Source organism: Anser cygnoides, chromosome 19, assembly GCF_040182565.1.
Source record: "Anser cygnoides isolate HZ-2024a breed goose chromosome 19, Taihu_goose_T2T_genome, whole genome shotgun sequence".
Lineage (NCBI taxonomy): Eukaryota > Metazoa > Chordata > Aves > Anseriformes > Anatidae > Anser > Anser cygnoides.
Genome location: NC_089891.1, coordinates 3,207,697 through 3,221,098, shown reverse-complemented (window position 1 = coordinate 3,221,098; position 13,402 = coordinate 3,207,697). Strand labels below are relative to the sequence as shown.

The following is a 13,402-nucleotide window of genomic DNA, read 5'->3' as shown; positions in this document are numbered from 1 at the left end:
ATCCAGGATCAACCTGCCCTTCCCCTGCCAAAGCTGGGCTTTGTGCAGGTGCCCGGGATGTGTGGTATTCCCTGGCAGTTCTCCGCATGCAGCAAGGTAAAGCTGGGCTCTGCTCCTTCCCCAGCCAGCTCCCAGCCAAAGCTCTGTGTGTTTTACGAGCATCCTCCACCTGCTCCCGGGCCTGGCTCCGCAGTGCCAAGGATCTGCACTTGCCATCCTTTGTAGCTGAGCGTCGATCCCTGCCCGTAGGTGTTGCCTTCTGCTTTTAGACAGCATGTGAGGGAGTAGCAAGCTCAAAGAAAGGCAAGAAGCCTTTTGGTCCCAGGGCTGATGCACTGGGGGAGCATCGGGGGCCACCTCTTCTCCCCTGGATCATCCCTGGAGCTTTTAACGCTGCAGAAGCAGCAGCAGCAGCTCACTGCGGTGCTGGGGGTGCAGCGTGGGGCGAGCCCCTTTGAAAAAGCTGCAGAAAAAAGGCTGCTTTTCTTGAATGGGGCTGGGACGAGAGCTGGGGACCTGTCCCCGTTCATCGTTCCTGCCCTTATGCCCCGGCAGCGGGCGGGTTCGGGGCTTTGTCTCTGAGCGCTGAGCTCCAGCAAGCTGCCGCACAAACACAAACATCAAAGCGCTGGCATGTGTGTTTTCTGAAGCAGCTTTCTAGGTTTTACTGGGCTATAAAATACAGCGACGAGGATATAAAAACAAAGCTGTGATGGACTTAGCAGAGAGCCAAAGCAAGCGGGGAGAGAAATGATGAAAATGAGAAAAAGGGTTATGAGCAAGGAATGATGTATCAGCTCCGTGTCAGGAGGAACAGATTTTGGAATAACTGTGAAGAGCGTAAAACTGGTTTAGTCGTTAAGGAAAAAAAAAAGGAAAGGAGAAAAAAACCTGATAAAAATGAATAAAGGAGGGAACTTCAAAGCATAAATTTCCTGACTGCATGACACTGATGTTTTGAACAGTTGTTCTGTGTGAGATAGCAGCAGTGATTTTAATGAACTTTAAAGAGCAGTATAAATAGGAACAAACAATGAAAGGCGATCGCATTAGCACACAGCTAGGCAGTGAGCTAATTGCCTGAACAGGATTTAAATGGCAGGTTATTATTTTTTATTTATGTGTATAAACCTATTTTTCTATTTGAGCTTAAGAAAATAGAATGAAATAAACTCGAGCATCTCAATTTGGATTTTCAAGGGAACCAAATTCAGGCTTTATTTCCGTGAAGTACTTGAGCTGCTGAGCCAAAGGGCAGCGAAATGGGTGCAGCAGAGAAAGGGGAAGTCTTTTGTCAGCCTATAAGGGGGTGGGTGGGAAGAAGAATTTATTTTAGTTTGATGCACAAGCTCTCTCTGATGTTTCAAATGGATTTCACAGTGCAGCTGCATAGGGACTCAGAGGATCAGAACCATCAGAAATGGGAAAGAACAGGGCACCTTGTAGCTGCACTGGGTCAACTTATTCTCACCGTGGGCTACAGCGGTTTTTCTTATGCTTTGGATTTTCAGATTAGAGCGTTTGTTTGTACCCGGTCCTGCTTCTTGCTTTTCTGTGTGCTGCAGCACAGGGCTGGATGCCCTGCTGCAGCTGGCAGCAGGCGTGCGGCAGTGCCTTCAAGGGGCCACGCTTGCTCTGCTGAGGAACCCCTATACGTAGGTGCTAGAAGACGTTTGTGGGGTTGGATAGTGAGCCCCAGAATACCAATTTCTGGTTCCTGGCCCAACTGGCATCTTTTTTGGTCCCTTCAAAATCTGCTGCGCTTAACGGGACGATCTGCAAACGCAGCAAAATCACATACAATGCTCGCAGGAACCCTGTTGTGATAACATGGCTGTAGGAGACACGAGAGCCAGATAATACCATCAGTGCCTCCTTTCCTCGCTTGATACGCTCACCTGTAAGAAATTCAGCCGTGCCATGGACTGGATTCACTTTCAGGCCACGCATTTCTGGTTGAACCTCTCTCACCTGTTCCGTGCTTGGCGGACAAAGCCACTGCTGTGGTCTGTGGAGCTGGGCAAAGGGAGCCAGCCCTGCATGTCTGCAATGTGGAAAGCCTCCTGACCTGTATAATAAGAGGGTTGTCTTGTTAGAGAAATTTGTGGTCCTTCAAGAACTGCTAAGGAAGTTAATTAAAAATTCTAATCTCTAATTGGGTACATGACTTGAAAGCCAATGTCCCGTGTACCAGAGGGGCAGAGTAATACAAATTCAGATTGCAATCACTGCTTTCTAATTCCCATCCTCACTTCCCCCACGAAGACTTCAACGCTTGACCCACCTCAGGCATTAATGAGCTCATCAGCTCTCCCCGAGGCCCATCATCACCCCGCTGCGTATGAACCAGATTGTGTCAGAAGGGGGAAGGAGCTCGTACGGCGCGGCCACCACTCGCAGCGCCGCGTGTCGCCCCGCAGTGCAGCCAGCCTGCCCTTCACGTGCCACCTCTCCCTGGGAGAGGTACTTGCCATGCAGGGTGTTGCTGGGCTGACCTGACCCCCTGTGATCCTTAGATTGTTTGCCAAAGCACCGCAGCCGAAGCAGGAATTGTCTCACTGATACGGGGAGAGCCCAGCCTGGCCCCGTCAGCTCTCCCCACCGCCCCCATCGGCACTCTCCTCATCAGATTAAAGAGCAAAGTGGGTTCAGATCCCCCCACCAAACCCAGCCTTCGATGGGAAGGTGGTTAATCCTCACTTGACTCCCTCCTTGTTTTAAATTAAAATTCTGGAGCAGCCCACGTGCTTTTTCTCTGTTCTGGCTCACCGCAATGGGACTGGCCCAGGATGGGCATTTCTGAGCTGCTCAGGTGGCCACGGATTAGCACAATTACAACGATCAGTGCTGACATTAAGGGGTCTGGGTTAAGAAAAGAGGGAGCAGGGGAAGAAAAAGCAGGAGCAGGGTAGAGGGAGAAAGGAAAAATCCTTCGGTACGTTCCCTTGCAGCCAGAAGCAGCTTGCCTTTCGCAGTCCATTAGCTCCTTTGCCTGCCTTATTTCCAGAGCCCATCGACACTGAGACAACAAGGAGCCCTCTAAAGTGCACACAGGGTTGGAGAAACGAGCCGGCTTAACGCAGGAGGGAGGGAGGCCCCCCAGTTTTGCCAACTTATGGAAGGCAGCCTCCGTTGAGTGCTTGCTGGAGGTTGCCGAGGGTTCAGGGAATGCGAAAGCTCCGGCGGCGCAGTTTGCAGAGCTTTAACGGGCCGGGCTGTGCGTTTTGGCTGGCTGCACGGTGCTTTTCTGAGCCAGGCGCTCCGACTTCGTTAGTGCCAGACTCCTGATCCAGTCAATGGGGCTGACTTTTGGGAAGTGTCTGGCCTTGCCTGGCTTCAAGCTGTTGATCCCCCTCCGAATGTTTCAGGAGGGTCACAGAGGATGGGGACACTGCGGATCCCTTCTGCGGAGCTGAGCCCGGGCGCGCTTTTGTCTGCGGAACCTGGCAGCTCCCCACCGCTGGTCCTCCTTGTTCTAGCCCATGTTGCACCTTGGTGCTTGTGTCCTGGGTTTTCTCATTCATGCCAGCAGCGAGGATCAGTCTGATACGGGTTTATTCACAAGGACTGAACACCTTTCCTCCATGTGCCTGCCCGGTGGCGCTCAGCCTTTGCTCTTACCTGATCTCGCTGCCGTTCAGTGTAGGACTATTCGGTGCTCCCTAGCACTTCCCTCTGCTGTGGTAGCAGGCACAAAGGTCTTTTTACGCTGAGCTGAGGGGCAGCGAGCTGAAACCAAGTGGTTTGTACCAGAAGTCCCAGGAGTACCAGTCCACCCTCAGCCAGCTGCGCTGCCCTGCTCTGCTCCCGGCTGGGGAAGGGCCAGCTCCGCGCACTGAGGTTTCTGCGAGCGGAGGTATTTCTGAGCCTCTGCAAACTCTGACTTCACAAAAGCTTGTAAATTTGCCCACATTTTCTCAAGGACAACCACAGGGACACCCCCAATAAAATGCCCGCTCCGAAGTGTGAAAGGCAGTGAGGAATTTTTAAGGGAAAAGTTGCTCAAACAGTTTAACTTAGCTGGAGAACGTTATTTTTGTTTCCGTCTTCATCTCAGAAAGGGGCAGGTCATTTGAGATATAAATTAAAGAAAAAATGTTGCTGGAGGCAGGTTATTCACCTGTAAAATCCCATCTCAAATCGTTAAACTTTGGCAAAGTTGTATAACCAAGTGAGAGCGAAAAGCATTCAGCAGCTTTAAAACTTGATAGTGTATTGCAAATATTCACAGGCAATTACATCAAAATAACAAGTTTCAAAGATATTAAGAAAATTTATGATTAGACCAGGCCAGAACTTAAGTCGTTGCCTTGTAAACGTACACGATTGCCTTTCTTTTCATGGTCATCCGCTAATTTTTTCAGATACCCTATCAGAATATTGTCAGGTAGTCCGTGGTTAGATGTGACCAGCCTGGGTGAAGGATGTGCTATCGGATGTTTGTGCTGCTCCTAGAAACACTCCATCGTTCACTGACTGTAGTATCTTGGGACTCTTTATCAGGCATGTAATAAGCCAGGTATATGGCAAAATTCAAAACATATTTGGTTTGGGCCTCTGAGATCTGGAGCTCTGCTAGCACTGCCAAAGCAAAGCTGTCCCAAAATTGATGTGAAGAAGCTCTGCAGATTCTGGTCAAGTCCTGGAGGTTCAGAAGATCAGAGGTGAGAAGTTTGCATTTGCTAAATGGCCTGTGCTTTCCTCCCTGCCCCCCCTTCCCTCTCCACCTCCCCCCCCCCCCCCAAAAAAAAGCAAACCGTGACATGAATACTGAACCTGATGAATTCTGAACGACTTCATTGTTTCTTGCTCTTTTTTTATTCCTTTCCACTCATTATGATCCTTTTTGTCCCATGAAAACTGGGTCTGTTCCACTGGTCAAAATAAAGCAGTTCTGTGTTATTCTGACAGCAAAAACATAATAATGAAGTGAACTGAAATCAGATTTTCTTCAGTGGATTACCAAGAGGCAAATTTAAAATGATATTACAAATAATACCTCGTAATTACAATGGGAATGATGAGCACCCTTAATCATGCCTCGCAGATATGTTTGTTAATAAGAAAGCAATGTAGAGCAGTGTTGTGACATTTTTCTTATTATTTTTAACGTAGTCTTCGGTTTTCAGGCCAGATTTTAAGATGGAGCAAGTAGCCTTCATCGCCTCCAATACAAATAGGCTGCTTTACCCTGGCCAAGTCTCTGACTTTGTTTTGCTTTAAAAAAAAGCTCTTTATCCCCCAGAAGTCTTGCAGTAGGGAAGGAGAAGCGGATCTGCAGAATTCTGGTTCATTTCAATTAAAACTCCGTGCATTAATCATACGTTTGACACACTAAATGTTTCCAATTAACATCCAGCTTAAAACCACATGTGCTCCAGCCCATGTTCAAACGATCGAGCTGCACAGGTAACCTCAGGAAAACCATTAACAGATGGCAGGGCATGGCTGCACCAGGAATCAGGCGAGGTTTTTGTCTGCGTTAGGCAAAGCAGAAGCCCGAGTAGCAGCTGTGGCTGAAGGCTGCTGGCAGGGCCATGTCCTGGTGCTCTGGGGACAGCCAAGTGCATCCCGACGGGCATGAGGACCACCGTGGACCTCTCCCCTTGCCTGGGTGCTTGGCTGGAGGAGGGGTGCTCGTGGCCAACGCGGCTTGAACTGCTGCAGCAGTGAGCCCTGAGTTTTCTGTGAGGACGGGAGAGATGTTACAGTAGCCAGCAATGGGATGAGTGACATCAGCAAGGGTGGATTTGTGAATATTTTATTGGAAACTGCTAAAAGTTTCCCTCTCTCCGCTCTCTAAAATAGAGTTTGCTTGCAGTCAGACTCGTAGCTTTGCTGGGCATCGCCGCCTCCAGTAGCAAAGTCTGCCTTGCATCCTTTTAATGCTTTTAGTGCTGTTCCTGGAACTGCAGTGTCTGGGGAAAAGCATTTGAAAATTGCACATCATTAGCATGCTGAAGAGGAGGTAATGTATGTAAAGCATTTGACCTCCCTCTGGCTCCTGTGGCTGGGACAAATTCTGATCTCATTTGCAGCAACGCAAATCCAGAGTATCTACATTAAGCACATTAAGTTTAGTGGAGTTACTCTGAATTTATACTACCGCACCTGGTAAATGGAAGATGTCACTAACAGCCTTTTTGTGACCCAAGGGAAGGAAGTAATGAAGGCAACCTGCAAATGCAAGGATGAAAACAGTTCCCGACAACAGGACTTTTGCAGGGGTGTGAAATTTATTGGGAGCTGCTGCGTGCTCAGCATTTTTTAAAACCAGCTCACGTTTTTTGGTGCTTAAGCATGGAATTAGGAGCCTTACTCTAGGCATCGAGTTTTTAAAACATGTCAAAGGCTACCTGGGGCCTACCTGGAGGAGAAGTGGATTATGGATTGACAGAGCGGTCTGAAAAAACTTACGGTATGGGGAAGGGTGAATTCTTCATTTCTCATTTCCACTCCTTTTTCCAATAAGGAAGAGAAGAGGATAGAGAAGAGTTTAAAAAGAAAACCAGAAAAAGAGGAGGGAATGAAAACTAAAGCCAGTTTCACGCAAAATTAGTTGGAGGAATTAAATATCCCACAAAATAACGATTGCCACATTTTTTATTCTCTCCCTGGATGAGTAAAACACCCGTGAAACATCCACCATGCATTTCCGTTTGGCTAATCCCCCCCATACACACTCCAAATCCAATATCACCAACTATTCGCGGTGTTAAAGAGTCGTTTTACTTTTTCCAAATACATGGAAAATTCAAAACATCTGGGAACGAAGGATTTCTTTGTGTGCAAGTCCGAGTCCCAGCAAACTGGGGAGCCTGGCGGTGGACGCAGTGCAGAGAGCCGATGAACGCGGCGGAGGAGCCCAGCGTGGTGCTGGAGGCACCTCGGAGCCACTTGTTTCTTCCTCACTTTTCCGTGGGAGAGGACAAACTGTGCTGTGCCAGCTTTCTCAGAGGAAACAGTCTGTTGCCTGCACGTGGTGGATGTTAATATGTAGATGATCGACTGGCTGAAAATATTTCAGGTTCCAGCGTGGGCCCTTATCATTAGGAGCACTGCGGAGAAGGACCTGGGGGTCCTGGTGGACGACAGGTAGGCCATGAGCCAGCAGTGTGCCCCGGTGGCCAAGAAGGCCAACGGGATCCTGGGGTGCGTTAAAAGGAGCATGGCCAGAAGGTCAAGGGAGGTGATCCTCCCCCTCTACTCTGCCCTGGCCAGGCCTCACCTGGAGTACTGTGTCTAGTTCTGGGCTCCCTGGTACAAAAATGATAGGGATCTCCTGGAAAGAGTCCAGCGGAGGGCCACAAAGATGATACGGGGCCTGGAGCATCTTCCCTGTGACGAAAGGCTGAGAGACCTGGCTCTGTTCAGCCTTGAGAAGAGAAGACTGAGAGGGGATCTTATTAATGTTTACAAACGTCTTAAGTGTGGGAGACAGAGGGATGTGGCCAACCTCTTTTCAGTGGTTTGTGGGGACAGGACAAGGGGCAATGGCCACAAAATGGAGCACAGGAAGTTCCGCACCAACATGCGAAAGAACTTCTTCATGGTGAGGGTGAGGGAGCACTGGGACAGGCTGCCCAGGGAGGTTGTGGGGTCTCCTTCTCTGGAGATATTCAAGGCTCCGTCTGGACGCCTACCTGGGCAGCCTGCTCTAGGGAACCTGCTTTGGCAGGGGGGTTGGACCCGATGATCTCTTGAGGTCCCTTCCAACCCCTACAATTCTGTGATTCTGTGATCATCCATGCAGAGAGGCGAGAAGAGACCTGTGGCTCCTGGGCAGGGTTTCTCCATCCCGCTGGATCCCAGCTGCCTTGTGGGGAGGACAAGGGAAGAGCTGCTGAGCGGGGTGGTGGTGCAGAGGCAGCTCCTCGCTCTTCATGGTGTCCCTCTGGCTTGGGCTCAGACGGCCGGACACGTGCAGACCCTTCACCACTTCCATGGCAGCCCTGCCTCTGCCAGGCGCACGTGGAGTGGCAAAAGGAACTGCCTTTTAATTTGTGATGGGAGGATGTGGTTCCTCATCTCCTAGGGTGGATGCCTGAAGTAAGCAGATATCAGTCCTTAAAGTGCCCGTTTTTCAATTTCATGGCTCTGTTTTCTTCCAGGCGGTGCCAGTGGCTCAGCTGCTGCGTGTTGCTTTTCTCCTCCGCCTGTCGTCCCGGGGGGGTTTGGTGTCGGGGCAGGCTGACACCTCCACTGCTCTCTGCATGCTGTCTCATTCCACAGGTGCATAACGCCCCACATTTGTTGTTACTAGACTTAATTTGAACAAAAACCCCACAGATTGGATCTTCCTCGCAGGACCCGGTCATCAAATAGTTTTAACTCACAAAGCAGTCACCTTACTTGAGACTCTTAGAAAATCCATACTGTGCCTCACCACTCAGTAAGTTGGGAACATGCACTGGGATTTTCACGTGTTTTTCATTCTTTTTCTCATGCATTTTTTATTCTTGCTCTCTCTGCAGGAGGAAGTCTGTAGCTGGTGAAAATCAGAGGTTACATTTATGAGGAAACTCTGCAGCTCTGCCTGCGTTTCCCTGTAGTGGCCGCAGGTAAGAAGGGTCCAGCTGAAAGCGATGCAGGTGTGGGGAGAGAAAAGGGGGGTGACTGAAAATAATTCCTGAATGCAAATATAGAAATGGTTCACACTGAGCAGCACAATTCTGCGTCCCATGGGATGCCTCGCCATGGGCTGGTGGAGCACTCTTTGGTGTGCACAATGATGGGAGAAGCTGCCCTCATAAAGGAGGGAAATCACATTAATTTGCAATAATCAAGTGTATGAAAATTAGCAGGCGTTTACTGTACAAGTGTTGTTTGACTGAATTTCCTCTACAAGTGAACTCGACAAGCCTGAAAGACAGTATTACACAGAAGTGCTTCTGTTTGCTCCCTGCGCAGCTATTTGCAGCAGCTGCCAAAGACCTGCCAAGCTCTGGGCATGGCTAAATTTCTTCCACGTGCTGGTTTGTCAGGTCTCATACTGTGGGACACGTCAGGAACCAGCAGCTGCCCACTGGAGAAGGGGCTTGGTGGCTCCTGTCAATGGGCATTTAATGTAATGCTCAGAGAAGTGAGGTGTGTCTAGGCTGGCCCTCCTGTGACCAGTCCTTTGTATTTTTTTTACCAGGTTGATGTAATGCAACTCCCACTCCCTAATTCATTGAGACGGTCACATTTCCTTGCAAAGAAACAAAAGAAAACAGTCAGGAGTGCTGAATAAAGGACAATTTACCAACAGCCTTCTAATGTTTAGCTGTTCCATCCCAGGGGTCTGGAGCAGCTTTACAACACCGAGCCCACGGGCTCTTACAAGAGGCGAGAGGGCTCTTCATCAGAAGGTAGAGCTGTCTGCTGCCCCGGGGGCATGGCTGAGGACCCGGCCTCATTAACAACTACCTGCCTGTGACAAACAGGGAACAACTCCACGGGTTGGAGACAGATACAGGCCAGGCTGTACCCGCAGGCTCTGTAATTTTAGGAACTGAATTTATCACCAGATGTTTTAATGCGAGCTGTATAAGGAAGAAGGAAGTCTGAGATCTTGGAACGGGTTGCCCAGGGAGGTGGTGGGGTCACCATCCCTGGGGTGTTCAAGGAAAGGTTGGACGTGGTGCTTGGGAACATGGTTTAGTGGGTGACATTGGTGGTAGGGGGATGGTTGGACCAAATGGTCTTGGAGGGCTTTTCCAACCTTTATGATTCTAGGGTTCTGTGATTCTATCATTCTATGATCTTGCTGCACTGCTGCCAGGAGGTCACAAGTTACTTCTGAGCTTCTGTGAAAGCCGCAGCCGCCAGGACTTGGTTTAAGCAGTTACGTGAAGGAAGTCGTTGGCTCTTTCCTACCTGTGCCTGGCCCAAACTCACAAAGGAGGATGAAGAGGTGGGTGATCGTGACTTTTTATTAGCTCTCCCTTTTTGTACTCCTTGTGGATTAGCTTGGGTTAGACAAAGTGGCACGAGGGACCGAGCCTATCCCTGCATGCAGACGGCATTGTTAGGAGGGGCTCCAACACTGACTAGCAGCAGACTGAAGAGGCTGAGCTTCTGCTGATACCCAATTAGCTGATTATCCCAAAGGGAATTGGAAATGAAGGTTATCTTTCAACTTGTGATGAGCTTCCAAATAAATATTCAACATGCATTTAATAAGACAGTTTTATGCATTATTTAAGTATCAGTTGATGGGTAGGAGACGAAACACTACTCTAGTGATGCTGAGGTCTGAAAGGCAAGGGCAGAAATCTGGTGAATGAGTCATTAAAGGAGATCTGTATCACTCTTTTTACTGGATTATTATTTATACAGCAATCATGAAGAGAATGTTAGCAAGAGTTCATTTCTGCCTTTTGGTTGTTTGGGGGATCTTTTGTTTTTGTTTTTGAAGCACGAGATAAGGAAGGATACAAAATGAATGAGAGGATTAGGGAAAAAAGGATGTCAAGGCAAGGTGGTCCAGCCTCCAGCTGGGGCAAGATTAGCTCTCCTTAAAACACCCACTGGTCCATGGCGCCAGGGAGTAACTTTGTCCCTTGGTGGGGTTTTGTACCTGCTTCAGAGAGAGTAACTATTTTGTGTCAGGAGCTAGATCTCTTTCCTTGAACTAAGAGGGTTTGTTCTCCTCTTGCTCTCGCTTCTGGCACATTTCAGGATGGACTTTGCTGGGGGCAAGAGCCCTCTCCAAGATGTGAATTTGCTCATGAAGGATAGTTGAGCTCCATGTGCCCAGTGAGAATTTTTAATCCTGTAGAGACTCAAGGGAAGTCTTGACTGTTAACCTTGTTCAAGCTCTTGATGGGTTGATCTTCCAAGGTTCAGAGCAATAAAGTGCCTGGTTCATGCAAGAGGAGTCCGGTGTGTGCTGCCCCAAGGTTTGATCCCTCTGTTAGGGAGGATCCAGTGAGCAACGAGTTGAGGGCAGTCACTGGAAACCTTCATAACAGTTCTTCATTTTCTCAGGGCTAGGACGGACTTGGATGGAGTTCAACGGAGATTCACGCCAGGGTCCCCCTGTGATACTGGACACCATGGGCACAGTGCTGGGCTGACAGCTCCCTGCCTTCTTGTAACCTTCCCTGGGATCTAGGCTAGAAGCTGCTTTGATCTGTCCCACTGTAATCGTTCTTGTATGGGCAGAGGTGTAAATGCTTCTAAAACATCCTGATCCCTGTATATCAGCCTGTGCAACCCCCAAATCCCCAAATAGGGCAACTCAGAATCCAACCCCAAACCTGACAGCAGTGCCCATTTTTGACCCGTACTTTTCCCTTCCTAATATTTTCATTCCTCCAGGTTACCTGAAACTTCCGTCCCATTCCTGCCAGAAACACAGGACTGGGGCGATGCCGTTGAATATCCTTTGGTGTGATAACCGAGAGCAGAATGAGTCCTGGGAGACACCACTTGGTTAATTAAATAAACCGGCGACCTCTGAGCCAGGAGTGAAAACAAGAAAGAAAGGAGGAGAGTGGGTTTTCTCCCCGCCGCACCTCTGCTCTCCGGTGCTTTGGTCCTTCAGCTGCCCAGCAGGGCTGATCTCCTCCTGGCAGCTCGGGGTAGGCTCTGTTTTCCCTAACACCCAGTGGTATTCCAAATATTATTTTATGCATTTCTTTTATTTAAAGAAAAGGTGCTAAAATAAAAACAGTGCTAAAATAAAAACAGAGGGTCCGTCCTGATTTGTGGTACTTCCTTTTTCAGCTCTCTCTGTTGACAAATTTATTAATCTAGTTGGGATTATTTGTCTTTCCTCTTATAAAATGCCTTTCCTCCAAAAGGAAAAACTGCCAATGTATTATTAAAGGAAGGTCAAATCCCAGTGCCCTTTTCCCTGTTGATTCAGTGTTTGGAAAGAAAACTTAACGTTTTTTTTTTTTTTTTTTAAAGGACGCTGTTGAGAAATAAGAACTGGAGTTCAATTTGCCTTTTGCTTTTAATTTTCCACTTTTCCTTCTCTCTTTCATTCAGTGGAACATGACCTGTTTTCTGTATATATGTGGTTTCCCAGCCTAGTTTCTCTAGTGCTGAGTATTTGCACTTGCTTTACTTTTAAGAAAGATTGCATCTTCATCATAATTGAAAAAAATCACCTGTTTTATTAGAAATATAAACAGTTGTTAAATGTTTTCACTGATTTTTATGGAGATTTCTTTTAAGCACAGCCTTCATTTTGCATCTATTATTTTGATGCTCCCTTTAATTTAGTGCACATGGCTATGCTTCTTAATATCTTTAAAAGATCTCAAGCGTATCAAAAAGGTAGATTTTTCAAAAGAGTTGAGCACTAGATCTCTGAATAATTGATTTTTTACTTGTGGTTGTTAAACTGAAAAATGTTTCGTTCTGATCATGCTAAGAGGAAGATTATTTAGCAATATAGATAGAATACCCTAAATGTTTACTTTGATTCATTTTTGCTTCAACTGCATACTCTAAAACCATTTAAAACCCTCTTTAAAAATTAAATGTTGATGATTTTTTGAAACAAATGTACTTAGGAAAGAGAACTAAACATTTCAAAACATCTTCAAAATGTTAAATAGTAACATTATTTCTTTTCCCAGATAAACGCGTTTTTTCTGCCTTAAAGAAGCCATGGCCTCACTCTTACCATAGAGTAGCTGCTATGGGATGGCTCCATCCCTAGTTCCTGTAGGCTCCCTAAAAATCATCAGAGAAAAAGGGACACTTCTGCAAGGTGATTCAACCCTTCTGCCTTTCTCTAATAGCTATAGGGGTAGCACTCCTAAATTATGTTCTTTCATTTGTTTGAGGTCAGAGGGGACAAACCTGAGCCCGTGGATGTACTAGGTTAAGTGCCACATATATTGTGAAATGCTTCAACAGGCTCCCCTGCAAGTTTGGGTTGTAAAGACGTTGTGATATACTGCAGAGGCATTGCAAAATGGTGGGGTTCATAAGCGAAGGGCATTAACATCCTGAGCGATATGCAGATTAGTCTATATTAACAACCACATTCATTTCGAAGAGGTTGATGAGCCAGCTTGGGAGATTCCTCTGCGGAGCGAGCATTGCACCAGTGACCTTGGAGGGGGCAGGAGAGGTCATACTGTGAAATATGTCCTACTGCTAAGGGCTCTCAGTGCACCTAAGGTGATACAGGTATATATTAAAACCAATGCTTCATTAAAGTCTAAGCAGGGTTATTCCATCCTTCTTACTTCAATGCCTTTTGTTGTTTCCCCTGGGCACCCTAAAATAGCGTTCTGTTTGGTGCAGGCAGTTTAGGAGGGGGCGAACTGATTCTTTTAGGGAATATTTAGCCCTGAGGATACTCCAAGGCACGATGGAAAGTATTTAAACCCAAGGTGTCGTATTTTTATCGCGGGATCTTTGTGTAAGTGTCTGAAAAATGCGAGCTTGCTGCTTA

General features: G+C 47.5%; 1 long non-coding RNA gene across 34 annotated transcripts in view; it reads left to right on the top strand.

The window, feature by feature from the left end:
• Positions 1 to 13,402, top strand: part of LOC106047103 (uncharacterized) — a 133,643-nt gene that overhangs the window by 57,132 nt on the left and 63,109 nt on the right. For 16 of the 34 annotated variants that reach the window (XR_010825969.1, XR_010825982.1, XR_010825980.1 and 13 more), the window contains exons 3-9: positions 4,504 to 4,664; positions 7,028 to 7,095; positions 8,112 to 8,392; positions 8,475 to 8,561; positions 9,140 to 9,895; positions 11,305 to 11,567; positions 12,576 to 12,709. This is a non-coding gene — a long non-coding RNA (uncharacterized lncRNA). Of the gene's footprint in view, positions 1 to 4,503; positions 4,665 to 7,027; positions 8,050 to 8,111; positions 8,393 to 8,474; positions 8,562 to 9,139; positions 9,896 to 11,304; positions 11,568 to 12,575; positions 12,710 to 13,000; positions 13,135 to 13,402 lie in introns of all 34 variants that reach the window. The other 18 variants (XR_010825962.1, XR_010825975.1, XR_010825963.1 and 15 more) reach the window with 18 other exon arrangements.